Here is a 26,726-nt window from a genome sequence, read left to right as displayed (position 1 = left end):
TACATTGATAAAGCCAGGGCTGCGTTATCGCTGGGTTGTTTGATTTGATTTAGGGGAACCGACACATCTGTTTTACACATTCTTAAAAGATTGCCTGGGATGCCCAGCACCCTGGGTGGCCGTTCTTATTATGGTCAGTAAAAAACAGAAAACAGAGAAAATATGCCTGGCAGCTTGGCGTGGTGTGTCATGCTAAAAGAGACTCCCGTGGCACACACACACACCCCGGTACTGGTTTGCGTCTGGGAAAGCCGCTGTGAATCCATCGTGCAACTTCTGCAGCTGAAATAATACGCCGACCTGTGTGAACCAAATCTTCACAGTGGGCACACTTTGTCCTCCTACTGTTTCCAAACAAAAAAAATCAAACATAAATAGTAAGAAATCGGCCCATCTCTACTAACGAATGGCAGCATGAGAACATCAGTAACGTTTCAAGTCAACGTCTTCCTAGTGCACTGAATTAGGCTTTTCCTGGAGTGCAGTGAGAACCTCTGTGCTTGAAAAACTCACTTTCTGGGAAATCCATGGGCTATGGGGAGAAGCAGCCCTTTTTCTTTTTGTAGTCCTTACTCTCTTTTTTCATTTAGCCTTCCATACCTTTTAATTACCAAATATCCTGTTCAATTAAGTAAGAACCTGTTTCAGAACACTTAAATGAATCATTCTGTCAGCAACAAGACGTGAGACTGAAGTGTCAGCTTATTGTATGACTTACTCCATTAGTGAGTGCGACTGGCTCCTCTCCGGAGATGAATTTTAAGTTTAATCACATTTGCTGTGCGCAGGTTTGGTTAGCATGCCAGACTTACTTAGGAAAGTTGGTTTCTCTATTTCTAGATGCCGGTTTACGTAATGGGCATCACCAGCAGTCAGACTCCTTTTTCGTTTGGCAATGCGGTACCCGGGTTAACGTTCCACTGGTCTGTCACAAAGAGGGATACTCTGGATATCAAGACAAGACACAGCAAGGTAAATTTTGGGGGTGGTGTATCTTGGGAAAGAGAAACTGCCACATAATGGGAATTGAGAAAATATGATCTTTAAGGTCCCTCCCAACTCGAACCATTCTGTGATTCTATGAAATTCAGTGACTCATCTCTCACCAGGACCTGCTTCCAAATCCAGAGGAACTCATTGACCTGAAGGGCTTTCCAGAGAAGCGGGAGGACCTGGACCGGGGGGACTGCCGAAGCACAGTGAGGAGAGCGTCCAGGCAGGCTGCCGGCAGGCTGAGGCTGGGGCCATGGAAAATCCACTGCGGGAAGGAAACAACAGAGCGTCTGGTATTTTGAAACACAGCTACAGTTCTCCTGCACACTCTGGCTATGAGTCATGAGCAACAGGCTGAGAAATTCCTACGCTAAGCTGGTATCCATCCCGCCCCGGCGTGCTGCAGCCCTGCAGCCGAGCCATGGGACGCAGCTCCGCGAGGAGACCTGGGAGAGGTCCCGGAGCCAGCTGGGGTCCCCCCAGGGCAGAGCAGAGCCCCGCTGTGGCATCCCACCCCCCCAAACCCAACATCAGAAGGTTGTTTGGGAGATACGGCCCTGCTCAGACGGACGCTGCAGAGATGCCTGCGCAAGGGGACATTCAGCAAAGACGACCCTGGGGGCAAATATTACAGAGGCCCCCCATTGCCTGCAGCAAGCCTCACGCTTCAGTAAGGCAAGCGGCAGCGGCGTTTTGCCCAGGGATGCTACAGACCCTCCTGTCCCACCATGGACAAGCACCAGGAAAAACAAGCAAATAGCAATGAAGCAGGGTGTTTTCTTTACATTAAAAGGCCAGCAGGACCACAAGCTGCTGTTTGTGTATAAAAATGTCAGTATGGAGGCAAAGGAGGAAACAACGAGTAACATCTGCTCGGAGAAGGCCGTTGCAGTGGCGGTGGGTGCAGGGGCAGCAGCCAGCCCGTGATTCGGGGGGAGCAGCAGGAGAAAGTGACGTTCGGCGTCCTCGCGCTCCTCCTGCGAGCAAAGGGGTGCGCAAGATGCCGCGAGAGCAAACACCCCATCCCTCAGCAGCCTCCGGTAACTCAAACAGGGAAAAACACCGTATCACGAAAACACCCTGGGAAACCTTTCGTGTGCGTTCCCAGGGGCTGAGCAGGGACAACGCCCGTGGAGGGTGTGTGCGGCCCCTCCTCGTGCACGAAGGGCAGCGGATCCAGCCTGGGGTCAGTGCTGTGCCTGGGTGCAGAGCTGGACGCGGGTCCCCACACCAGCTCAGGGCTAAATTCACACAACCAAGCGACGACCGCCGCTGAGACCAGCCCCTGCAGCCAGGGTCGACGGGTCTCCTCACCACAAACCTGAGTGTTGCATCAACAAACGCCACCCTCTGACTCACAGGCACTTGGGAAAAGTCCTTCCTGGAGCTGATGCCTTTTATTTTGCTGTTCTGCTGTGTTTCGCCTCCCCTGGTGCAGAGCTACTGTAAGATGAGCCCTCCAGAACCAGGGATGTGCCAGCAGCTGGATGGCCTGCTGCTGCCTGCGTTACTGGCCACCGGGTATCCCCCAGCCAGCACCTGCAGGTTATCCGTCACGGTACTCATCACTTCCACCCCGCAATGCCTGGTGAGAGATACACAGAGGTAGGCAAACAGTAGAAGGAGGCAGAATCCCAATTTTTACTCTCAAATTAAATCTTTGAACAATACACCACAGTTCTTAAAGTTCCCGCTGGCGCGCATCAGTGAGAGGTGTGAGCACTTGCATGTGGCTGTAGAAGACTGAATGAACAGTGAGAGGCATGAGAAGACTCCAAAAAAATTCGTCTCCAGGTCTGCAGTGAAAAGGAAAACCATTTTTTTCCCCCCCCAGAGGTGAAACCAGCATTTCAGAAACCCTGAGACTGCATTTCTTTGAAAGGCTGCCTCCGGCTTCCCAGGAAATTCCTAGGCTAGAAAAATCACTCTCTGACTACGTAACAGCGGTGATAAACAGGAAAGGATAAATTAGTATCAAGAGATACACGAGCAGATAAAATCAGGTATTGGCTGTGCAATCAATCCACAATAGTGAAAACAACTACCCATAAACAAATCCCACTAGCTTACAACCTGTTTTTCCTACAAGAAGCAGGTTTTTCCCATCAATAATAAAATATATTTAGGGATAACTTCCAAAAACTGAGAAATGCACTAGGAAAAAAAAAAATAAATAGTTTCTGCAGTATGACCCGGGCACCTCAGCCATAAACCAGGGTGCCCCTGGGGCGCATAATGCACGAAGTACCGAGCATCAGCAGCAGATTTGGTTTCATAGCATAGTTCAGGCTGGAACGGACCTTTACGGGCCACCTAGTCCAACCTCCCTGCCATGAGCAGGGACATCTTCAACTAGATCATGTTGCTCAGCACCCCGTCCAACGTGACCTGGGATGTTTCCAGGGATGGGGTGTCTGCCACCTCTCTGGGCAACCTGGGCCAACGCCAGCGTAAAAAAAGCTCTTCCTTATATCTAGTCTGAATCTCCCCCTCTTTAGTTTAAAGCTCCTTGTCCTATTGCTACAGGCCCTACTGAAAGGCCCTGCGTTTACAGGGTTTAGAAAAGCAGGATGGCAACACGGGCTAGAGCTGAGGAGGCACACCAAGGTCCCTCCGAGCGAGCTACGGCAGCAAGGGGACCTCTCTCACCAGGAAACTCCACAGCCGACCAGCAGTTCTTCCCATATACCCCAGCAAGAACCGAAAATTTCTCCTGCCAAGAGAAAAAAGGAAATCGAGATACCCCAAACTCAGGGTACGTGGCATGCGAGAGCAGAGCAGCCTCGTACCTTTCCTCAGCACGTCTGTGTTTTGGCCGAGGTCCCCAGCACCGAGGGATTGCTTCCTCCAGTACCAACACCACACCACTTCCATCTATCCTCCTGAAAAACAGGTCCCCATAATCTATTAACCTTCGGAAGTACACATCCTTTTTTCCATAGTGTTCTCCCCACAGGATTTTATGGTCATTTCTTGCCCAAAAACCCTAACGTCAGCCCAGCGGGGCTCATGGCACAGCTGCCGTGGGAGAGCCCAGGCCCCGGGAGTGACACCGGGGACACAGAACCCTGTGAATCAAGTTTCCCTAACCCAGCCCTGGAAGCGGAGGAGCCAGTCCCCGCAGAGCTCCCAGCCACCAAACCGGGTGGCTCCCAGCTCCTGAGCCAGGGCGTTTCAGTCTCTCTTGGGCAGCCAGACACCGCAGCGCAGGAGGGTCCCCAGCAGCCCCCGAATTCCACACAAACAAAATAAAGTGAGCAAAGAGCAAAACCCTCTGGCTGCCCTTGTCTGCAGGCTCCCTCTGTGCATTGCTGTGACTACATCCATATACCAATATCAGGTAAGTGCGCTTATTTGCCTTGCTGTGCCACCCGTCCCCTCCCCGGAGCACAAGAGCTCCGGGGAGGGGACGGGTGGCACATGGCTGCTGTCTGCAGGCACGTGCCTGCAGACAGCAGCCCGGGTTATCGATACAACAGAGAGAAGCGAATGCTGCGCTTCAGGCATTAGCTGAAAAGGAAATACCCATGTTCTTTTTCTTCAGTAACCATTTGCCCATGGAAGCCTGTCTTTGATGCAACATCCTTTATGCCACATTCTTTGGTGTCAGGGCGGTGAGCCCCTGGCCCAGGTTGCCCAGAGAAGCTGTGGCTGCCCCATCCCTGGAGGGGTTCAAGGCCAGGTTGGACGGGGCTTGGAGCAGCCTGGGCTGGTGGGAGGTGTCCCTGCCCAGGGCAGGGGGTGGCACTGGGTGGGCTTTAAGGTCCCTTCCAACCCAAACCGTTCCATGACTCTATGATTGTATCCTTTTCTCTTCCAAAAACTAATATGAGAAATCTTCTTCTGTATTTAGTTTTACACCTGTGGTGACAGAGGTAAATGAAAAACAACAAATCTGACAAGACAGAGAGGGTGAGCGAGCACCAGGCACCATTTGCCCCACTGTAGGCCATTACCCTCGATTCACATACCAGGAGTCACACACCAAGACTGGAATTCACTCTCCGTTTGGCACTTACACATCCTGGCTAGGGCCAGGCCCCTTGCAGCCCGCACAGCTGGTGTCAGGACACCTTCCCTATCACAAATCAGCAGCTTTCAATGAAATTATCAGTAGTGTGTGTGTGAAACACTTGATTGGGTGGTGAGGCACCGGCCCAGGTTGCCCAGAGAGGGGGTGGAGGCCCCATCCCTGGAGACATTCAAGGCCAGGCTGGATGAGGCTTTGAGCAACCTGATCTAGTTGAAGATGTCCCTGCTCACTGCAGGGGGTTGGACTAGGTGGCCTTTAGAGGTCCCTTCCAACCCAACACATTCTATGATTCTATGAAACTTCACTAACAGTAACACATTCCAAGATCATTTGCATCTTAAGAAACATAACATGTTCTTGCGTTGTTTTTGGTTTTTTGAAAAAACAAGCTAGCCATGAAAAAAAAGAAAAATATCTTTTAAATAGATGGGTTTAGCTACTGTCTTTGTTTTTCAAAGAAATGACAACATAAAAATTATTTTTCATAGTAAAGAAAACCAAACGGTTGTCCCCCTTTTCCTGCCACCGATTCAGCGCTTAATTGTCAAGCTATTTTCCCAGCTCTGGGAAACCAAAACTATGCTGACATTTCTTCAGGAAAAATTAAGTTACATTTAATTCTTAATCTTTACTCTAGAAAGCACTAAGGTAGCTTAGTGAGAACCAACCTGCTGGAGAGGCTCTTCTCCAATTGGAAATTTGTACCTAATGACAACCAAATAACCCACAGCCTTGGCAACGTCAGCCCTTTTCAAAGAGTTTTTTGAGGATTTTTGTTCTTCTGTGTGTTTGCAAAAGCACCTCATGTACAGGGCGTTTTTGACAAGGTAACTGGTTCGCGTCTAGAGACGGGCTTTAAGCAGAGCAGGCTCCACAAAGCTCTGGAAGACACGATTTTGGTTTGCTTCTGAAAGAACTCACTCTGTCTCCTAAAGCACGGGAATTGTTTCCAGCTTTCTGCCGCTCCGCTCCGGGGCTGTCCCGCCGCACGGTCCCCACTCCTCCGGCTGCAGATCCAGCCCCAATGCGGTTCCCGGCTCGCTTTCCCGTGGAACTGATTTTTAGTGCTGTAAAAGACATTACCTCTGCAAAAACAGCTCAGCAGGATTTGAGAAGCTTTATGTCCTTGTTTACATTAGCTCGTTGGATTCTCTGAACACGAGTTTAGCTTTTGTTGAATGATATATTTCACCTGGCAGAAGAACTGATGCTTCGTTTCTTACGGAGGCTAAAACTCCCATTGACTTTAATAGCTGTCTGGCCAGCATAAGACCTGGAAAACCATTTAATGGAGCCATTTAGTTCTGAAAATGGCCCAATATACAGATGAAAAGAAGCTTGTTTAAATGTTGCAGCCGATTAGAGCATCCCTTAAAGCACTCAATGGCACATCTTTCTCCCTCCCTCACCTCCATGACTCACCAGCAGCATATTTGACATAGTTCTTTTCCCCAGAAACTAAACTGCCCGGTTTTATTCTGAGGTGGGGGGGGGGGAGGTGGAGAAAAAGTGAAAGTGTTGTATGTTCTCATCATCGTCAGAATGCGCTGCTTAATAAAAATACATTAACAGCTCAGACCGTGGACTTATTTCCTTGGACCACAAGACTATCTAAAGGATTTCTGCAAACGGTAACAGGCTATATCATGCCTTGAAAGCGCAGAGGTGCTATAATCTCTAAAAGCAGCTTGATGCAACACTACAGCCTGCAGACACAACTCTGGAGTCAACCACAGCAGCGTGAAAGCTGCGGTGATCAGGCCAAAACTGACACCCACGTCTGTCTCGCATCTGGAGTAAACTGCACCAAACCATTTCATACCTGAAGAGCCGAGCAGCGTATGGAAAAGCACAGGCTGAAGGTACGCCAGCTCCGACTGCAGGTAACCCATCGCTCTTGGGACCAACGCTATCATCCCGCACTCCGACTGTGCTTGGCTGGAGACCAGAAATCATAGCTGGCAAAAGGAAAGCAAGGCCACAAAAGTCCCCGGAGTCCCCCGGCAGGCTGAACAAGGAGGTGCCTCCCCGCACACAAGCAGGTCAGGACGCAGCTGAAGAAGTCAACCCAGTCAACCCAGCTCCAGATCAGAGCTCCTGCCAGCCCACCGCGCTGGGGTCTGAACAAGCACAGAGCTCAAGCTTTCTTCTGAAACTGCAGCAGTCAACACAATAAAATACAGCAAACAGGCACTGGCCCGGGTTGCCCAGAGAAGCTGTGGCTGCCCCATCCCTGGAGGGGTTCAAGGCCAGGTTGGACGGGGCTTGGAGCAACCTGGGCTGGTGGGAGGTGTCCCTGCCCAGGGCAGGGGGTGGCACTGGGTGGGCTTCAAGGTCAGTTCTAGCCGAAACCATTCTATGAAACACTGGTCAGCTATTTGGAACAAGTCAAACTGAGCTAGCTTGTAGCCTCGCTGCTCCGGTCACTGTCCTGCTTAATCCCAGTTGCACCCTGCTGTGCTCTAAATTTAGAGTAAACTGCTCTTATTTTCTGATGTGTTAGGGTCATGACACTGCAACTCTCAGAAAGTGAACCAGAGTGAGCAGACAGTGGTAGCCCGGCTCCTCGGAGCAAACGCAGAGACCCGTGCCTGGAAGATAACCTTCGGATATTTTGAGAGTACAGACTTGCAGCCTTGAGGGTGAAAATGAAAGTCCGGGGACACGCTGTCTCTCATTTTATCAAAATGCTTTGGATGGGGATGAGGAAGCCACATTCTTTATAGCCAAATCTCCTCTGCCTTGTGAGGGTAGGAGCTTTCTCTCTGTTTTTCTGACATTTGCTTTAAACTGGAAAAGACAAGAGGGGCCGAATCTATCAGGCACCTTCAGTAGCTGAGCTATGAGGCAGCTGCTGTACCTCTAATTAACAACAGTTTGTAAAAACTCACCTCAGCTCTTTTCCTCTATCACCAGTCCGCAGTGAAGCCCCGGCTCCAGCTCCCACCCTTCATCCGGCCGCCATCCAGAAGGAGAAATAGAACAAACATTATGGACACCAACGTGCAGTTTCTGCTCTCGGGCGCAGAACACAGAATAAATAAGGCTTGGACTCTGCACACGCCTGAAAATGCCCGTGTCTAGTGCAAATATAAGAGACACTTACACTGCTATTCGGGTTTTTGAAGCTTGCAGGCTGTTGGATAGTTACACGTTGCCCTCCATACATTTTTACAGATGACCCCTGCTCTTGTCACTCTTACTCGTTCCTTTCATTTTTTTTCCTCTTCCAAAAAACCAGAGCAATACAAGGTGGAAGCCCTGGGATCACACTTTCAGAAGCTGTCAGGGGAGTTAATATTTTAAAAGTTTAAATCTTCTCTGACTGTCCCAGAGATCAGAAAATCTCCCCCTGCATGTATAAAACCAAAAGAATGTTAAGTATCAAGAAACAACTTGATACTTAAGTACTAAATGCCAAGATGACAAGTATTTTCTGTAGAAACTGCTTCCCCTTCCTTTTTTACCAAAAGAACACTTTCCTAAAACATACAAAACCGAAGCAAAAAAACAAATGCCCAACCTTCTCTTACAGAAGCGAGACCTGCCGAGTTCAGAGACCTCTCTTCTTCGTCGTTCAGAGCATCCCCCAGCCTGAGACGGCCAACTCCTGACAGGCTCAGGGTTCCTGTGCGAGTCACAAAAAACAAACCCAAGGTGCCCGCAACATTTTCCCTGAGGTGAGAACGCAGGTGGCGTAGCGACAGTTACTGAAGACACGAGTTGAGGCATGTGTGCGCTGCCACCCTCGCAGCCGCTGCACCCTTGGCCTCTCCTGCGAAGCCTCCTTACCTCCCGAAAGCAGCCCGAGCCCTGCGCTCAGCTCCAGGCTTTCAAAGAAACACACCAAATGCGATGTGGCATGAGAGGGGAAACACAGGTCGGCTTTTTCATACTGCATACCTCTGTCTTAAAATTCTGACATGCTACTGTTGCTTAAAAACCTTTCAAAGTTTACATATTTTTCCACTTGGGTGTGAAAGAAGAAAGCTACGTGTGACACCCTTGACGGCAAAGGGAAAAGCCCCCACGCAACTGGGTTGTCCCTACGAAGGACAAACAAAACACTTTTGCCGATGAACATGAAGTACCGCAAGGTTTATGTTTCCCGCCAGAGTTTCACGTCGCCCATCCAGACAAAGTCAAAGTATTTCTTTAATAAAGAACAAAACCAGGAACTCTGATAAAAACCTGGTTTTAGTTGTGACCAAGGTAAATGTAGACGTGGAACAGAAAACAGTGTTGTAGTTGGCCTCGGCTGTGCTGCCAAATCACCTGAAAGCAAATCCCTTGCAATTATTGCGGGCACTTTAAAATGTGTTTGTTAACTTTGAAACGAATAATGAAAAAATGTCTCTTTTCCTAAAAAGACAGCTATATTGTTGTGTAATGAAGAGCAGATGTCAAAAACTATTTCAAAGACTTAGAAAAAAAAAAAAACCTTAGAAAAATAGCACAAAGGCTACACTGGCTAACTTTGCCGGAGCCGCTCCAGCCTCCCTTACAAACACGACACTACCCACATTGTCACCTTGCTTTAACCGGAGAGCACGGTCCCAGGAGCTCCGGCATGTGCGGTCTGCGCCCACCCGCCCCTTCCGCCCCACAGGCGCCCCATGAGCCAGGAATCTCTTCCTGGTAGCCGGAAATTTCCCTTAGCGCAACCAGCAGCAAACAGCTCGTCCTTCTGAGGGGAAACTGCTAGCCAGATGGGAAGGGAAACTCCACTTGGAATAAAGCACAAGGCACAACCCAGCCCGGGGGAAGCACAGCAGGGACACCCACCCAGCGGGGACAGGTGCCCTCCCGGCCGCACCGCCGGCCCCGCACGTGGGCTTCAGGCAGCGCTTGTCCTCATCCTCCTCCTCCACAATCACAGTGGGGACCACGGCAGAAGCCAGGACTCTCCCACCAAGCGAAATGGGCTGGATCCTCATGGGATATATGGCAGCGGACTTGGCTTGGCTCTAGGCGGCAACACCAGTTTACACCACTGAGGAACCAGCTCATTTTTTATTTATTTTTTTTTTTTAAAAGAGTGTTTAAACGGCAAAACAGAGCTCAAGTTTCATGTACAATTTTATTAGAGGCCAGAATTGTGGCCAACTGTTTATCTGGTGTCTGGCCTAAGTGCTGATAAAGACTTGGCTGAAATTTCTATAATCTGCCATTAATAAAGGCAATTTATGATAGTCTCAAGGAAAGACATGACCGCTGCTGGCTCCGTTATTGGTACGCTCAGCAGAGGCCAGAGATTTCATCTGCACAGAGACAGAACTTAATTCATTTCTTGTCCCGAAGTGCTGGTGATTTAGGTCAGGCCCAGGACAAAAGACTATGTAAATCTAAAGGCTCCGCGTCTGAGCTGCCAGCCTTGGCGAATACGAGCTCAGTTGCTTTAATGCAGCCCAATACCCGACTTTGTAATTCCAGCAACCCATCTACAGCAAATATTGGCTCCACCAACCACACTCCAGTTACAGTGATAAGCCCCGAACCTGACATGATGGATGCATGAGCTTAACTGGACACACCAGTGTTGAAGCGTGGTGGGACACAGCCCGTTAACGCCTCTTCCCAACTGGAGGCATCAAGATCAGAGAAAACCTACTGTGTCCTGTAGTCCAGGACCCCTCTCTGCTCTCCCCCCCCCATTTTTGGTGGGGTTTTTTTGGATAATTTGTGAGCTGGCTCAGGCTGTCTTTGTGCGTTACCTTTGCCCAACGCTTTGGCCGAGTGCCAGGATCCCAGCTCCAGACGGGGTCTGCTCCGTGCTTTCTGCCGGGCAGCTCCTCAACGCCCCACTGCAAAACGCCATAAGGAGAAACAGCACACGCAAGTTGGCAAAAACAATGAATATACAGGAATAACTTTGGTTTCCGCTCATGATGCCTGATCAGAACAGAATTAATTCAAGGAAATAAAATTATTTGGCAAATGCTGCCATATCTAAACCCAGCTTAATACAAAGGTGCATATTCCATGCCTGCAACACATTTAAAATTTACACTTACCATGAGCAAAATGTATGCAAATCTGATCCTTACATAAGCTCTGCATATTTAAAGGAACCTATATGTACATGCACTTTATAGTTTGAATTCATCCTTTGAAAAATTCCACGGCCCTATCTAAAAGCCAAGAGACATTTCTTTTCAAGATCTGCGATGAATGAGATCCAGACACAGGACTGTTTCACAAAGTATCATCCCTGCCAAAATCTTCATCCAAAGAAAAATTCCAAGAACAAGTATGAGGATCTAAATATCAAAGACCCAGTTCTGCTGTATTCTAAGCAAAAGAGAAATTTATAAATCACTTAAAAAGTACATGTCAGAAGACATTACAAGGCAGGCATCTCAATTTCTAAAATATTACTGAATGAGTAGTTTTTTTATTGTCTTTTCAGCATCTAATATAACATCACTGTGATTTAGTGCTAAAGGATCCCAATATGTTTACTCATTTTAACATGGAATTTAATCATCGGAGTTTAATTCCTCTAGATAAACTGACTCTGCAACAGGGTGAAATTCAAAGGAAACAATGCAAGTAACAGCAAATGCTGTAGAATTTCACTGAAAAACATTTCAAAACTCATCTGGGCTCTTTTCTCTCTCTACCCCCACCAACCCGCATTACTCTGATACTCCCAACCAGACAGGACAAAAATTCTTGGCATCAAAGGTTAGGCCACTGCTAAAATTTGGCTCCAGGTATGAAGTTGTCCAGAACAAATTTTCTCTGACAGCTTTTGCCAAGGGACCCAGTTCTCAAGTCCTCTTCCTGGTCTGTCCACCCTGCTCCCCACCTCTGCTCCCGAAATACCTCCAGGTGGTGGGATCCTGAGACCCGCTCTCTATGGGTTGCGATTCCAGTCCAACCAGTGGCCCTGCCACTGCTGACCTCCAAAGGAAAGGGACCCGAGTGCAGGGAGAGAGCTGAGCTCCGTTAGACCAGGTCTGAAAACACCAATAACAAATGAACTCCCGGGCACTGAGGAACCTGGGTGACCTTCTGCTATCAGCTGCATCTAAGCCACAGCAGTGACGGAGATGAGCCCCGTTTACAGCCACTAACGAGAGAAGAATTTGGCCTTTTTTGAACCCAAGACAAGGCCGCGCAGGGGGCAGAAAGAGCATGCATGGCCTACCTTCTGCTTTCCAAGGAACTGTGCTGCTGCCATGGGGCTTCCTGCCAGACACCTTGACCCTGATGCTGCTCAGCCGGCTCCTCACCACAGCGATGCAGGAGAAACATCCGGTGGAAAAACTGGATAGACCAGAGCCCTGAAGACCCTCCTCGGTTTGAGTATCGTACACGGGAGTCCCTCAGGTGTTAAGGTGTGACCAAGACCACTCTTGTTGGCATCCCAAGTGGAACAGCCCAACTAGGGGGTACTTTCTGTGCTTAAAACCCTGCAACTAAACTTCGATGTACCGATAGCTATTTTCGTTAACACAGATGAGAACAGATCTTGGTTAAAAGACAGCAAACGTGACGGCGCCTAGGCCATTAGCCAGTGACTCGGGGATGGTGTCTGCTTAAAGAACGGAAACATGTGATAAGACTTAGGTGAACCATAATACTAACATATCAAATCATTAAAATGCTTTATAATAGTCCTACACCATAAAAAACACTCCACAACGTCAATAGCGGATACATTTATAAGACACACCGCTTGTAAACAACAAGGTTATTACATTTGCTGTATAAGTTTCTGTCACACATGGTCCAGGTGGCTGTCACTCACACGCTGCACCCATCCGCTCTGTTTGCCTGCGGCATCCCTTGGCCAAAGGCATGAGAGAAGGGCCAGGACCCCGGGTAAGAGAATTCATTTCCCTGACCCAAAGAGGGACCAGGAACACATTTGGTTACACAGAAAATAGATCCCCATAAAGAAATGAAGCGGCTTTGACAAGAGCATCAAGGGAAAGAGCCCGTCCAACCCCACAGCCCACCCTCCCAGCCGTGCCGCTGGACCCCGGGCCAGGTTCCCCCCGCTGGCAGGTCCCCCCTGAGCCCAATTGCCAGACCACGGCCAAGGGCATCCCTCCTCTTGCTCTGCCTCGAGGGTGGCATGTCGGCGTTTTACAGCTCCTCTGCTAAATTGTGCTGATCTGGGCCACTCGCCCACTTCTGTTTGTGGGGAGATTTTACTGGTTTTCTTTTAATTTTGTGAACATATGTGGAACCTATTGAACATACCCATTTCAGGCTGTTCTCATCACCGATTTAACTCGAGTTTGCTGCGCTCAAGTTAAGCCCCCTTGCATTAGCTGCACTTAAATGAGAGCAGATACAGCCCTAAACATTATTCAGTCTGCGGAGAGATGGCATTAGCAGCTGGGGGGCTGTGCTCGCTCGGGCTGGAAGCAACGTCCCCGGAGAGAGGAACCAGCTCCAGCTCAAAAACACAAATAACGGTTGGCGCGCGCAGACGGGCCTGAGAGCTGTGACTGGAGGTAAACCCGCAGTGAATGCTAGCTCAGCAAAAAGCACCTATTCTCAAAGAGAAGAGTTTGATGCAGTCCTGTAGCAAGTTTTAAAGACAAACCCAAACGCTCGCCTAATAAAATGAACACAAAACCATTCACATTTATCATTAATGTAATTGATTTGGGCCCCCAGCCGTATAAAAGTGATCAAGCTCTCTGTATTTCCACACACGGACAATTATTAGCTACCCATTCTTGGCAGTCCCTTTTTCCAAGGGGCATTATGTTCTGAGCTCCCCTTGTTTTTACCAGAAGCTTTAAGGGCTACAAACCTCAGGCATCTGTCAGTCAAAAATATGTTTCCCATCTGGCCGTCTTTCAGTCAAACTCAAGCCTCGAGAGACCTTTGCGCTAAAACCATTCTCAAAACAACAGAAAAGCTGCTCAGTGTACAAGGAAAGAATTCACCGCAATTATAACAAAGGAAATTAATAAAGCTATCATGCATGTGTAAGTGAAATAGCGCTTGCTGGCAGCATTCAGCCAGGAAATCTGCATGGATACTTTCTGACTGAAGCACAGAAACGCCTCCTGGGAAGTGAAAAATGTGCCAGTTTACCTTCCAGACACAGCCCCTGCCCGTGGTGTTTACTGGGGTTCGTACACCTGCAACGCAACATTCATCTACCTTTAGACAATTCTGGTTTTGTTTTTTTTTAAGCTCCATGAGGTTCTTTGCATCTCCATTATTAATATAATACCAGATTTCCCACATAAAAGGGGTATTTGGGATAGCTTCTATTGATGGGCAGCAGACAGGAGCACGAATATTCATCGCAGGGGGAGCTGCTGAAGCCCAGCGAGATGGGATGCAGATAAAAGCAGTTTTTATACAAGGCACATGGGCACACCAGCACTGACACCGCCCAGGAGCCCACTGATGACTACTTCCAGACTATCCTATCTCCTCCTGGTTATAACACCGCTTTATCACAGCTGAATTCACTCTTGGACACCTCGGTGATTCACAGCGACTTAACAGAGCCAGCTCCGTAACTTAACCCAGCAAATTACCTCTTCCCATTCTGCAGGGTGTGAGACAGATGAGGTACAAGAAAACGAGCAGCTCTTGGGGGAGATGCATTCATCTCATTCATGAGGGACGACTTCCCCACTCAGTAAGTTCATGATGCAATGGAAATGAGTTGTGGGATTTAAAACAAGAATATCTACTGCTGTATTCAGGTATTCCTCATGGTTACAGCAGCTCTGTGAAAGTAATCATGATACTTAAAAATCTAGATACATTCCTGCTACCACCATGGGACTAGGTTACAGTTCAATACTCTGATCGGCAAAAGCAGCAGCAAGTTCTGTCAATTTACCCCGAAGCATCTCTATATCCTCCTGTTTGGATCCAACTACAGAAAAAAATGCTTTTTGATGGACAGCCTGCTTTAGAAGCTCTTCTGAGATGAAGACAGAAAAAGAATTGTACGTTTCTCCTTTCCCTTCCCAGAGGAAGCGAAGCTCTGCCCCCAATGCCTTCACGTGCCAGACCCACACACAGATGTCCAGAGCACCACCCACTTGGTGGCCTCCTGCTTCTGCCCCAGCCAGAGCATGAAAGCATCAGGGTCTGGTAAAGCACAAGGTCATCACACCCAACTCTGCCATCACCACTCTGCCTGGTCGGGAGAATCCCAAACAAGGAGGGGGGCAACACACCTTTCATGCTCCTTCCCAGCCAGCTGCCCTGTGCCTCCCTGCGGAGCTGCTCACAGGGCAGGTGTGGGGTCTACCTTCTCAGACAGTCCTCGTTGATGTGCTTCACAGCACAGGCCAAAGCTCACTGAGCCGGGAAGAGATGGTAGCAATCATTATCAGCCTGACCAATCGCTCACAGAAGAGCTCACCCAACCGATGCACCGCTCTTAATACCGCAGGGTCTTCTACTGTGGCTCTGCTTTCTTCGAGACACTCAGCAGTAGATCAGGTATTCGCTTTCACCTGGGGAAGGGCAGCAGAGCCGGCGTTCCTCAGGCACCGTCTCAGCGCAAAGCAGAATCTGAGCATATGGCACCACTGGAGGTAGTTACAGTGCAAAACAAAGATTAAGACAAGACAACAGAACCCCTGTAATTTGGCATTTTAAATGTGTAATGATTAATTTCCCTAATAATAATGAGGCAGTGTCCTCTAGTGGCTAACACACTGGACACGGAGTTACAAGCCCATCGGTCTGCTCTTCACTCTGCAGGTAACTTCTGTGTAGCCTTTGGCAACTCATGTCGGATGAGTTCCATAAAGCCATGGAGGTGTTCATCGTGCCTTTGATTCAACGGGAATTTGGAACTGAATGAGCCCAGGGTGCCTAAATATTTTCACAAACTTGGGTCCCAGCCAACACTTACTGATGCCCTACTTGCAGCATTTAGGACTTTTTAGGGCCTTTTATTTCTTTAAGAAGCCATGAAGACACAGAGACACCGCCCAGCGCTAGCACGGCACTTCTATAAGGAAAGAATAGGCAGGATATTGAAAAGGGTCATGGACCTTCACCACGTGGAGAAGCTGCTGGGAGGCCCACAATGCGGAATATTCTAGCTCTGCTTCCCAAATTTCTCATTAAAAAAGTGGACATCAGGCCACCCACTGTGAAGACTCATGAAATTGGCTTGAATCACGGACATCCTTGAATAATGGGGGTCTAGGGGATCCAGCACATCATAGGATCAAAAATATTTGATACTCCGAGACTCCATAGAGCATTAGTGCCCTACTTTACTCTAAAATTACTGTATCATCAATATCTTTAGACTGGAGTGGTAACAAAGGAAGAGGGTTTTGGTTCCATATGCAAATCACACTTTTTTCAGGTGAAAATGATTTATTAAATAATTTGTTGGACTACCTCTCAACAGCTTCCTCGAAAACCCCATGCCAAAGCCAAGAAAGGTCTGTTGTGAGATTTCAGTTACACTGTCAGCCAGTTTTAAACCAGAACACAGGCACGCTAACTTTGATTAAGTGAAGCTTTCCGTATTTTCACCCAGAAAAGAGATAGTCCATAAAAAGATCAGCTAAACAGGGTTCCTACGAAGATGTAAAGATTAGATATTCTGAAGAGAGCCACTATCATAAAGTTCCCAATTAGTTTAGTTATGACAAGATGGCTTGGCGCAGGGGTTTTTAAGATCTCCTGTATATAATGTTTTGAGTCATGCCAAGTACGCTTCTGAAAGTATAGCTAATTTCTGCGTTAGCCCAGATTTCAGTCACCAGATCCTGAACATATTATACCAGGTTAGGCTGATTAAAAATATTGTAATTAATAGAATTAGACTAGATAAATACTCACGTACCTAAATTAATCTCATCCAAAGCATGTAACATACAGTAGAACAGCATGTAGCATACATGCAGTCTGAAAGCAGAAGGGACGGAAATTATTTTAATCAAAGCTCTCGACTCAGAGAATGCCATCCAGCACGCATAATAAATACTCTCAGCTCATTGCAGAGTTGGTGGATTTCCAAGCAATAATGATTGTGATACATGAAGACATGTTACCAGGGGACTTGATGAAATGCTATAGTTGAGAGAAAATTTTTTGACCTAGTGGGAGTCCTGGAATTTCTCAGAGCATTGCATATTTCTATCCACATTTCGGCCAAAACCAGCAAGCCAGCCTTCAACATTAAATGTTTCTCCAGAGCACTTACAGCCTCTACAATGGAGACAGAAAGCCTAATCGCATTTTAATTGAGCCAAATCAGACTTCCAAATTCAACACACATTCAAGAGATTTCCTCCAGTTAAAACATAAAACCGCTAGGCCCTTCTGCAATAAGCAAGTAACTTAGAAAAGACAGATTGGAGGGTTTAAATACGACCCACGCGCACAGATGAAAACATATCTTCTAATAGTGTTACCATAAAGAGGATAATTGGTAGTGCCTTCTCTTCAAGGCGCTGGACTTTCCTCTCCAAGATTATGCAACCTATCGAAACAGCTGGGTTTCCCATTAGTGTATTGTAAACACTGGTCATCCTTCCCATTACCATGTTTTTTCAGGCTCTTCCCTGTGGAGAGAGGCTGAATAGGGGATGGTGGCGAGATTGCCCCGGGGCCAGAGAGGCCATTTACTAGAAGCAAGCCAGGCCATGCAATTGCATTACGTGATGAGACGGACCAAGAACCAGCTCATGAAAACATTTACACAGTAGCTCAATGCTTGTTAAACTGAGCACTTTTGGTTTTTTAATTGCAGAGCACTTACGTTGCTGTAAATGCAATAAAAGTTTAAATAACTTGATTTTAATCATAGAATCTTAGAATCGTCCAGGTTGGAAGGGATCTTTCAGACCACCAAGTCCAACCATCAACCCAACACTGCCAAACCCACCACTAAAGCATCTCCCCCAGCACCACATCTGCCCGACTTTTAAATACCTCCAGGGAAGGTGATTGTACCACTGCCCTGGGCAGCCTGTTCCAATGCTTGAGAACCCTTTCGGTGACGAAATTTTACCTAATATCTAATCTAAACCTCCCCTGACGCAACTTGTTATTCTACCTGTCCAACAGACCCGCAACATCTCTGTTATTAGGAGATGCTCATCCAAGACCAGACGCTTCTGACAGTCTCCATCCCGTACACGTCATACCCCATACAAAGGCGCTTTTGACTCTCAACACACAGATCATCCCACTGAGCTGAGGAACAAGGAACACTTTTGTGGGAGCAGGTTTTAAGTGAAGAAATAGTACATTTGCTTCAACATGATGTCTCCCAAGTTCAAAATCAACCTGGACTGGACCTTCCCTCGCGCAATGCCAGGAGGGAAACCTGCCTAAACCCTGTCATGTTAACTCCTGGCAGAGTCACTGTAAGCATGAACCTTGCTTCCACGCTCCAGGAACCAGCTGTTTCCGTCTTAGAGGACAGCAGTGCTGCAGATGCCACTCCTGAGCAGCACACCGAGACTCAGCAATGTCCAACGCTGAGCAGCTTAGTAGCCCACAAATGCACTTAGGACCCCCTCTCCCAGAATTTTTAACACCCCACACAGCACCAGAAGATCTTTTTTCCTCAGGCTTAAGCAGTAAAAATGACGAGAGATATAAAGGCATTATATATATAATTATATATATATCTCTAAACATCATTATTGATGTTTCGCTACATATGTTCTAAATCCTTATTGCAGCAAGTTGCGATTGCACACTATTCTCCATGACATATCAAAAGCTCTTCCCAGTTATATCCATTTTTAATGCTACACAGAGAACTCCAGATGCATTTTATGGTAACAGAAGTAGCAAGTGCCCCGATTATCTCCATTACTCAAAGGAATAAGTGTGCTTTTGTCCAAGAACAAGTAATGTTTACAATCGGTCTGAGAGCGCAGTGACCACAAACCCAATTCAGCTTCTGATAAACACTTCTATGTATCTTTCTAGGGTTGTTATAACATGTCTTTAAAAAGAGGAAAAATGCAATCCTCTGCTCATTGACTAACATAACCACGTCCTTGTAGATAGTGAGTTACTTTAAGACACCTAACTCTTCCCTCAACTGCTTTGACAAAAGTTTAAAGGGAATTTATTTCCCTGATCATCATATGATTAAACTTAAAGGAAATTTATCATTTCATTCAAGCAAAGCATCGCTATTTCCTCTATGGAAATGGAAACACTAAATCATACATTTTTCTCACATACCATATTTTGAAAGGTCTGCATTCTTTCACGTTTCAGGCTCAAATGTTCCCACAACTAAAGCTTACTATAAAAGCATTCAACTCTTAAAGCACTCCCGCCTCCAGTAACCAGTCAACCCAAAACACCCCCCAGTTTTACATGTAGCCTCGTTCATCCAAAACAAATAACTTAAGTCTGTTCACTGGAGATTTATTATCTTAATGTGCTCGTTTCACTGTTGGCCTTGGCAGAGATGGCCACGTTTAGAATGAAAGATAGCAAAAATTGACAAACCTTAAATCCCAGTGTTACAAAATTCTATTAGGTAACAGATGGAAAAGATAATTAGCCCACAACTCAACTATCACATGCTTAATCAGGAGCCCTACTCCTATCAGACACAGTCGCTCAGGGATTTTATCTTCATGACAATAATGGCTATTGTTTTCCACCACAGGTCCTTGAACTGGCAAAAAACAAGGCAAGCTCTTGAAATTTGGAGAAGGAAAAAGCCTATATTCTTCTCTAAATTCAGTGGTTTGCTTACACGTTAGTAATTTACAGCCATAAGTTGGCCCTGGGGTTGCTGCGCAGGAGGTTATCTTGGTGACCGAAAGGACAGCTCAAGAGTTTCCTAGCCAGTCCCTGGTGGCAGCAGAAACTTGTTGAACAGTCACCATGCAGCACAAAATAAATACCCATATGCATGCATATACCAACAGCAACGACAGTTTCCTCTTTCACTCCCATGCAGTCAAAATTTAACCAGTGTCTTGCTACTTCTGCTTACGTTCGTAAAGAAATACTGAAAAAAAGACTTGTGCATCTCGGTCATCTGCCACTCAGCCCTACACTTCATGAGAAAATATTCCAAGTAAGTGTAAATAGATGAAATATCTTTTAATACTAAAATGGCTTGTTGAAATTTGTACATTATTTATATATGTCAGACCAACTTTCCTCTGGAAAGATCTCCAGAAAAAAAAAATAAATATAAATTCATAGGATTTGTGGCCTCACTCTTCCTCGATGAGTTATTTATTGAAAGGACAAAACTTCACCAGCTGTCAGCCTCGAACTCCTCAGCGCTTGCAATGTCTCTGTCTTCTCTATCGTTTTTGTCATACTCTGTATTACTAGTCATGTTTTCACTCCATTTATAAATGGTTAAACATTAATAATTACTTCTTTTGAAAAGAATTGTGCGCTGATTTATTCATATAACGTACGCATCATGGGCGGCAGAGGAACCCAAGCAGAGCAGAGCAGAATACCACCTATCTGGTAACACACCGGAACCTGCAAAGAGAAGCTGCCCCACACAGTATTCACCCAGTTGTGTGTCAGGTCACTAAAATGACATGACGAATGGTTGATGACACAGAGCTTGCATCCTCTCCTCCTCCACTGAAGAGCAGTTTGAAAACCACCCATATAGAGTGCAAAAAGAAAAGCAAACGATTTCCATAGAATCTGGGGAAGTATCATTATGAAAGCAGCATTTTATTTTTTTTTTCCAGATCTACAGTTTTATTCTCAATGGAATTCTTCCAAACAGTCAAAGAAAAAACGGAGCCAGCCCTTTGATTTGCAAAATCTTTTTCATTCCCTTTTAAGTAGATGAACTGCAAAACGGCACAAAGAGATGAAACGCGACCAGAGCCCGAAGCATTCGATACACCAGCAGTCCAGTTTGGTGAACCCAAAGCTGCTGTCAACAACAGAAGGGAAATACTAAAAACAAGCAAAAACTGAAACTTTTCTAAGCATTTTGAATAACCAGCTTCAACTCCAAAATAAGCTTCGCTAGTTGCCAGCCTTCCCTCTGGGGAGAACTCTTGACTTTCCACCTCTGGACAGCACACATCAGCAGTTGCGGCTCACGGGGGAGCAACGGTATTATTATTCTCCCTGAGGTGACCCACCATCAAAATGCATCTGCCTGGATATTACTCCTGCTGCAAACCTTGAACTGTTCCTGACGATTCAAGTGACTCCCTGAATCCCTGTACACTCATTTAAAACACTGCTGAGCATTATGAAAAAAAAAGTCTAGTTCCATATTTGCCAGTGTCCCCTGAAGAGCCAGCCATGTTTCGTGTCCCCAGGAGGATGCCACGCACCTCCCAAAGGCCGTAGGCTACTGTCCTCATGTGCTGCAAACACAGCATAAGGAGAAGGTGTATGTGGATTCCATAGGGACAGTAACACCATCCAGCGTGGAAGTGGAGCGCTCCTCGGGCAGCATTTCACTGAGACAGGCTAAATGACTGTATTTTCCACACTTTGGAAAACGTCACGGTCTTTGAACATGCCTCAAAAAAAAAGAAACAAGGAGCGTATCTCTGTTGTGCGACCGCTATTGATTTCATCACATCCACAGTCTGGTAATTTGTTGAGTTGTGGGTTGTTTTTCTTTTCCCCTAGCAATACCTCAGCGGTGAAAACTAAATCAAATCCAACCCTCTAAACACTGTCCTTGTTGGAGAAATGCACAATAAATCAGGCCCAACTTCGTTAGCACTGACCTTGACAATTCTTTATAGGTTTATATTGTCAATATCTCAGCTGAAATATCCCTTGTCCTTAGCTGGGAAAGGACTTGTATGTCAACTAAAGCTTACAAACCACATTTCTTAACAACTATCGTGTCTTGCCTACACCTCCCGGTTTTTAAATTTTTTTTTATGTTTAATAAAATTGACCTTAATAACAAATCATTCAGATAACAATGCACCACATGTAGTTATTTGTTTTAGACTACATTAGGTGGGGCCTAAATCAGGATTGATGATCTCTACGGAAAAATAAAAAGTTAGTCTTTGGTTTTACCTGTACCCTAAAAATGTGTCATTTAAGTTTACTCAAATTATTTGCTTAGGAGTATGAAAGGGAGAGAGCACGTACCATTCTCTAGTTGTGAACAACACGAACACGGCCATGCTACAACACAGGAACACCTAATTTTCATTGCAGCATTTGGGAAAAATCAGCCTTCCAGTTTTAATGAGGAGGAATGTAAGAAAAACCAGATGGCGACTGTTTTGAATGCCGTTTTTTGCATTCTTCATTTGGTGACTCAGCTTTATTTCTCAAGCTGTGTAGACCCATTACATCAAGAGCCTCAGGTATTTAAAAATAAGACAGAATTACTGCGACTACACCGCAACGAACAGATCTCTGTTATAGCTTGTTAACATGCAGACTTACATATTTACTTTTCCGAGGTCAGAATAAGGTAAACTTTTGGAATTCTTAATATTGTTCTCAAGCAAATGCAGCCAGCTCTAAAGCCCCACGTCTGCAGTTCATCAGCTGCCACACGTCATGAAACCCTTTAATTCCGTCAGTGCGCTGGCACGGAGGGCGACGCGCTTGTACCGCAGCTCTCGCCTTCCACATTCCTGCGTGGCGCAGGCAAACAACATTTTCACGAGCAGACAGAATGAACAACAATTTACACCTATTAAACAACAAGCACCAAAACGAAAAGGCTAACGATTGTTTGTGCTACCCCTTCCTCTAGAAACCAAGGATTTCTGTAAAGCGAGGCTACCTAGCCTTTCTTGCAAACCCGATAAAACATCTGAATTAGTTCAGTTCACTATTTCTTAAAGTACTGTTACTGTCTGAACAGTGGTTAATACGCATCATTATTTTAGCAGTGTATTAGTATTTTTAGTACGTTTAGTGTATTCAGTTTCACAGAATGGTTCGGGTTGGAAGAGACCTTAAAGACCACCTAGTTCCAAGCCCGTGCCCTGGGCAGGGACACCTCCCACTAGTAACTCTAACGAGTAACTCCTTACAGTAACTGTGAGATTACAACCCTCAAGCACGTTCCCTACACTCACCGCTATTCAATGAGCTGCAGCGTTCCCACCAGCAGCTGCCCTGCTTGCTGGCCTCTACGAAAACGCCGGTCTAGAAATGCTGCATAAAGCCAGAGCAATTCACAAAGTAACTGGTGAGGTGGTCTGATGCGTCAGTACAGCAGGAGACTCATCTTTACGGCTGCTGTTCCATTCTGACCATTATTTAAGATATCGCAGAACTCAAGTTCCATGGGTGGTGTAACATGTGCGCCAATGGATACAGGAAAATCGGATCTATATAAAACAGCTGGCTTTTGTGAGCAAGTCACAAAGATTCTTTGCCTACGGAGTGGAGAAGTGGGCCTTATGCTGCTTGCCATGTAAAATCTAGCAGAAATTCTCTCCTGCTGTAGCACTTTAAGAAAGGCACTGTAACCTAAATAACGATCAAGTCCTTTTTGTACAGCCAGGCACCGATCTTCAACACCTACATACGGCACGCTAGAATTGCTACCGACACCCAGCCCCTGTGAGCAACCATGGATTCTGGAAAGGGCTTTTAAATAGCATTACATCAAGCTTTGCTCTTCATCCTTGTCTTACAGCTTAGCAAACTATACATTCAGAAAAACGTCACCTTTCTTTAGGCAGCTTTTTTTCCCCACAACATATGAACTAGTTTTCCTAGTTAACCAGCACAGAAATACAGTTCATATTTTTATTAACCAAATGAAACCAGACTATGGAGCATTTAGTAACTTTCTGGATTTTTGTGACAAAAAAGGGAAAGTTATCCCCAGCAGCAGATATCGCTGATGAAGCATTTGGAGTTATATGGAGTTGTGTTCACAGTCACAGTTAATACAGTTTTTAAATTAATTTATCAGCAAATGGTCTTGCGTCTAATCACAGCAAACAGTGTGAAATCTTGATGGCCCACGGAACCTCTACCGCTCTATCACCCACCGGTTTTGTTTCAACATCCCACTCGCTAAAGAGTAAACGGATGCAGGCTACAGAAAATACAAAAGACTTCTCTTTCCTTTTAATGTAGACACTGCACATTGTACTTATTTTTCTGTCATAATACAGTTTTTACTGTGTTATTTGTAAAACTTGTGCTTAATTCAGGATTGGGTAAAACAGGCGGCTATTCTACACATCAGTGAAAGAACTAAGTCTGAAACAATTCAGGTGTTTCCAACTCACCAATAGCTTTAAAAATATAACTCTTAACCGGGAACTGTTAAAGGTTTCTAACACTTCCAACAGTAAACAGAAGAGATCACAAAAAGTCGGCCTGAGATACACTGGTTTGTTTACCTTTCTCTCTTATTTATTTGAGTTACAGTGAAGAGTTGCTTTACTGTCGTGCAACTTGATGTGTTTATAACTCAGTATACATAAGATAAGGAGGGAATCACCTGGGAAGCACATCTGGGGTGATTTTTCCCTCCAGAAATCAAACGCACGGCTGTTTTACTACAGCTTCCACTCCAGACCTGCATCTTTGCGACACCGTGTTTGTATCTAGGAACAGTAACAGAAAAAGAGACAGAAGATTAGCATCACTTACAGAGTTGATGATACCACATACTAGAAAGAATGAAAGTTTGGCTTTTCTCCTTCTCAGACTACTTTGGTTTTATAGCCTAGTCTATTTCTACCATCTAAAGCAATTCTTTGCTTTTCAGTACTTACTGGTTGCCAATTCTAGTCTGGCTTTATGATCTCATCACAGGATCTTTCTTTGAGCTGTAAATACCTCTAATTTTTGTTTGTACAATTTTGTTCTCTGATCTCAACATGGTATCAATAGCTTTAAGCGTATTATTTGATTGCACGCCTAAGTAAAAATCCTTAAGGCATTTTCTGATAGTTCCTGTGAGACATTTAGCACTGCTCATACAAAGTTGCCCAGAAGGTTCGTGTTTGTTTTTGTTTGGGGTTTTGTTTGTTGTTGTTTTTTTTAAACAAAAGGCAACTTTGAGAAACAGTGGCCAAGATAAAGACAATTAACCTCAGAATCAATTTCAGAGACAGCAGAAAAGGCTAATTTCATCAATATTTCTATTTCCGACTTCCAATAGTCTAAGTGCTTACTCTAACAGTACATTAGGAAACTCTTATAAACTCAATCAAAAGATACGGATGGCGACAAGCGGCGTATTGTTCGATCTCACAGGGCTACCTGTGATGAGAACTGGGTGCCCGCCGCTCCGAGGCGTTACCAGCCAGCCCTGCTTACGGGCTGCAGCCAGGCCCAGCTCCAGCTCTCCGCCAGACTGCAGCCCAGCTGTGGCCGCTGCCTATGATGCCATTTTAAAAACTCTTCTTTTAAAATCTGTAAGAATAATTTGATTAAATAAATAATAATTTAAAAAGGCACCCCGATCTCATAATGTTCAAATGAGTACATTTTAGCTGTTCTGGAAAAAAGAAGTAAATGAATAGGAATTAGAATAAATTACAGTATTATAATGAATATCTATAATATAAAAATACAGGAATTAGAATCTTTAGAACCCCTTACCTGCTTCAGAACTTCCCCCTCCTCCTCATGTCCGCAGAGCAACAAGCAGGGCAGTGTCCTACCGTGCTGTTACATCCCCTGCCCAGCCAAACCAGTGCCATCGTGAAACTGCAAATGACTACGCAGCCGTTGCATCATGTCACCTGCAGCCTTTTCCCCTCCGCTTTCCATTAACCTGCACTGCTACGATTATCACAGGATGGAGTCTTGGCAAAGACTAACTCATTGAATTTACAATACTCCTCCAAGACAATCATAATATCTTGAAATTAAGACCCATCAGAGATAATAGGTTTTGGAGGTCTCACAAAAAACCACGTGTACTTCTGATATTTGTCAACTTGTTTTGATTTTTAAAGGAATCAAATTAAAATCAGATTCTGTTTCCATTCTTGAACAAGCTATTAGGAATTACTTCTACTTGGGCAGCAATCAAACACCTCTTTCCGATCTGGGACCCTCCTGAGCTGCTCATCCCAAAACACAAACAATTGTTAACAGAAGCTGCTGTGTGCCTGCCGCCGACTTGGACCCGCAGGTGCACAACAGCCTGCCTCCACACATCCATTTCTGAAAATCTCACACACTAAACGAGATACAAACTCTTAATCTAGCTACCAACCAAAACCTGTAAGCCCAAATTCCACTATGTCCTTCTGCTGAGGATTTCTAAGTAGCTGGAGGCCTCCGTGAAGTGCAGACCAGCCACCGGGAAGCTGCACGGCAGCTGGAGGACAGTGCCCACGGGAAAACCGGTCACCACCACAAAAAGGCAGAACGTTCTTGAAGACGCTTTTGGTGCATGGCTGTCACAGGGGAGATAAGCAAAGAATGAGAAGAGATAGCTGCTAGCATAGAATATACAGAAGCAGCAGATAAGTAAGCTGATACCTACGTGTACCAGGCAAGATTCTACTTCAGTCACGCATAAGGCAAAGAGGCTCTTGCCGGCTCCAGCTCCAGCGTCACGCGCAGGGACAGCGGAGCACAGGCTGCAGGCGCTTCTTTAGGAAACGTTCGGTCTCCTCGTCTCATCTCTGCTACAGACCTAAGTAGACCTTAGGTCTATTTTGCCGCCTTCTGTACCTCTAAGCCAATACAAGGCAAAAAACCCCAAAACCCCAGCACAACTGGCAAGCTTTTAGCTAATAGGATTAATTACAATCTTTCTTAGGTGTCAAAAGTGAAAGAAAGGAGACAT

The 26,726-nt window shown here is 45.9% G+C and overlaps 1 long non-coding RNA gene across 1 annotated transcript; it reads right to left on the bottom strand.

The window, feature by feature from the left end:
- Window positions 1-728: 728 nt before the first annotated feature.
- LOC128915500 (uncharacterized) lies at window positions 729-26,468 on the bottom strand. The gene is made up of 4 exons (XR_008468651.1): window positions 25,526-26,468; window positions 24,417-24,522; window positions 1,107-1,258; window positions 729-945 (listed from the first exon to the last, which is right to left on the bottom strand). It is a non-coding gene; the product is annotated as an uncharacterized LOC128915500 (long non-coding RNA).
- Between the last annotated feature and the right edge of the window lie 258 nt (window positions 26,469-26,726).

The sequence above is a fragment of the Rissa tridactyla genome, chromosome 10 (assembly GCF_028500815.1).
Source record: "Rissa tridactyla isolate bRisTri1 chromosome 10, bRisTri1.patW.cur.20221130, whole genome shotgun sequence".
Taxonomy (NCBI): Eukaryota; Metazoa; Chordata; class Aves; order Charadriiformes; family Laridae; genus Rissa; species Rissa tridactyla.
The sequence above is the reverse complement of the archived record's forward strand: the minus strand, read 5'-3'. Positions and strand labels throughout refer to the sequence as shown.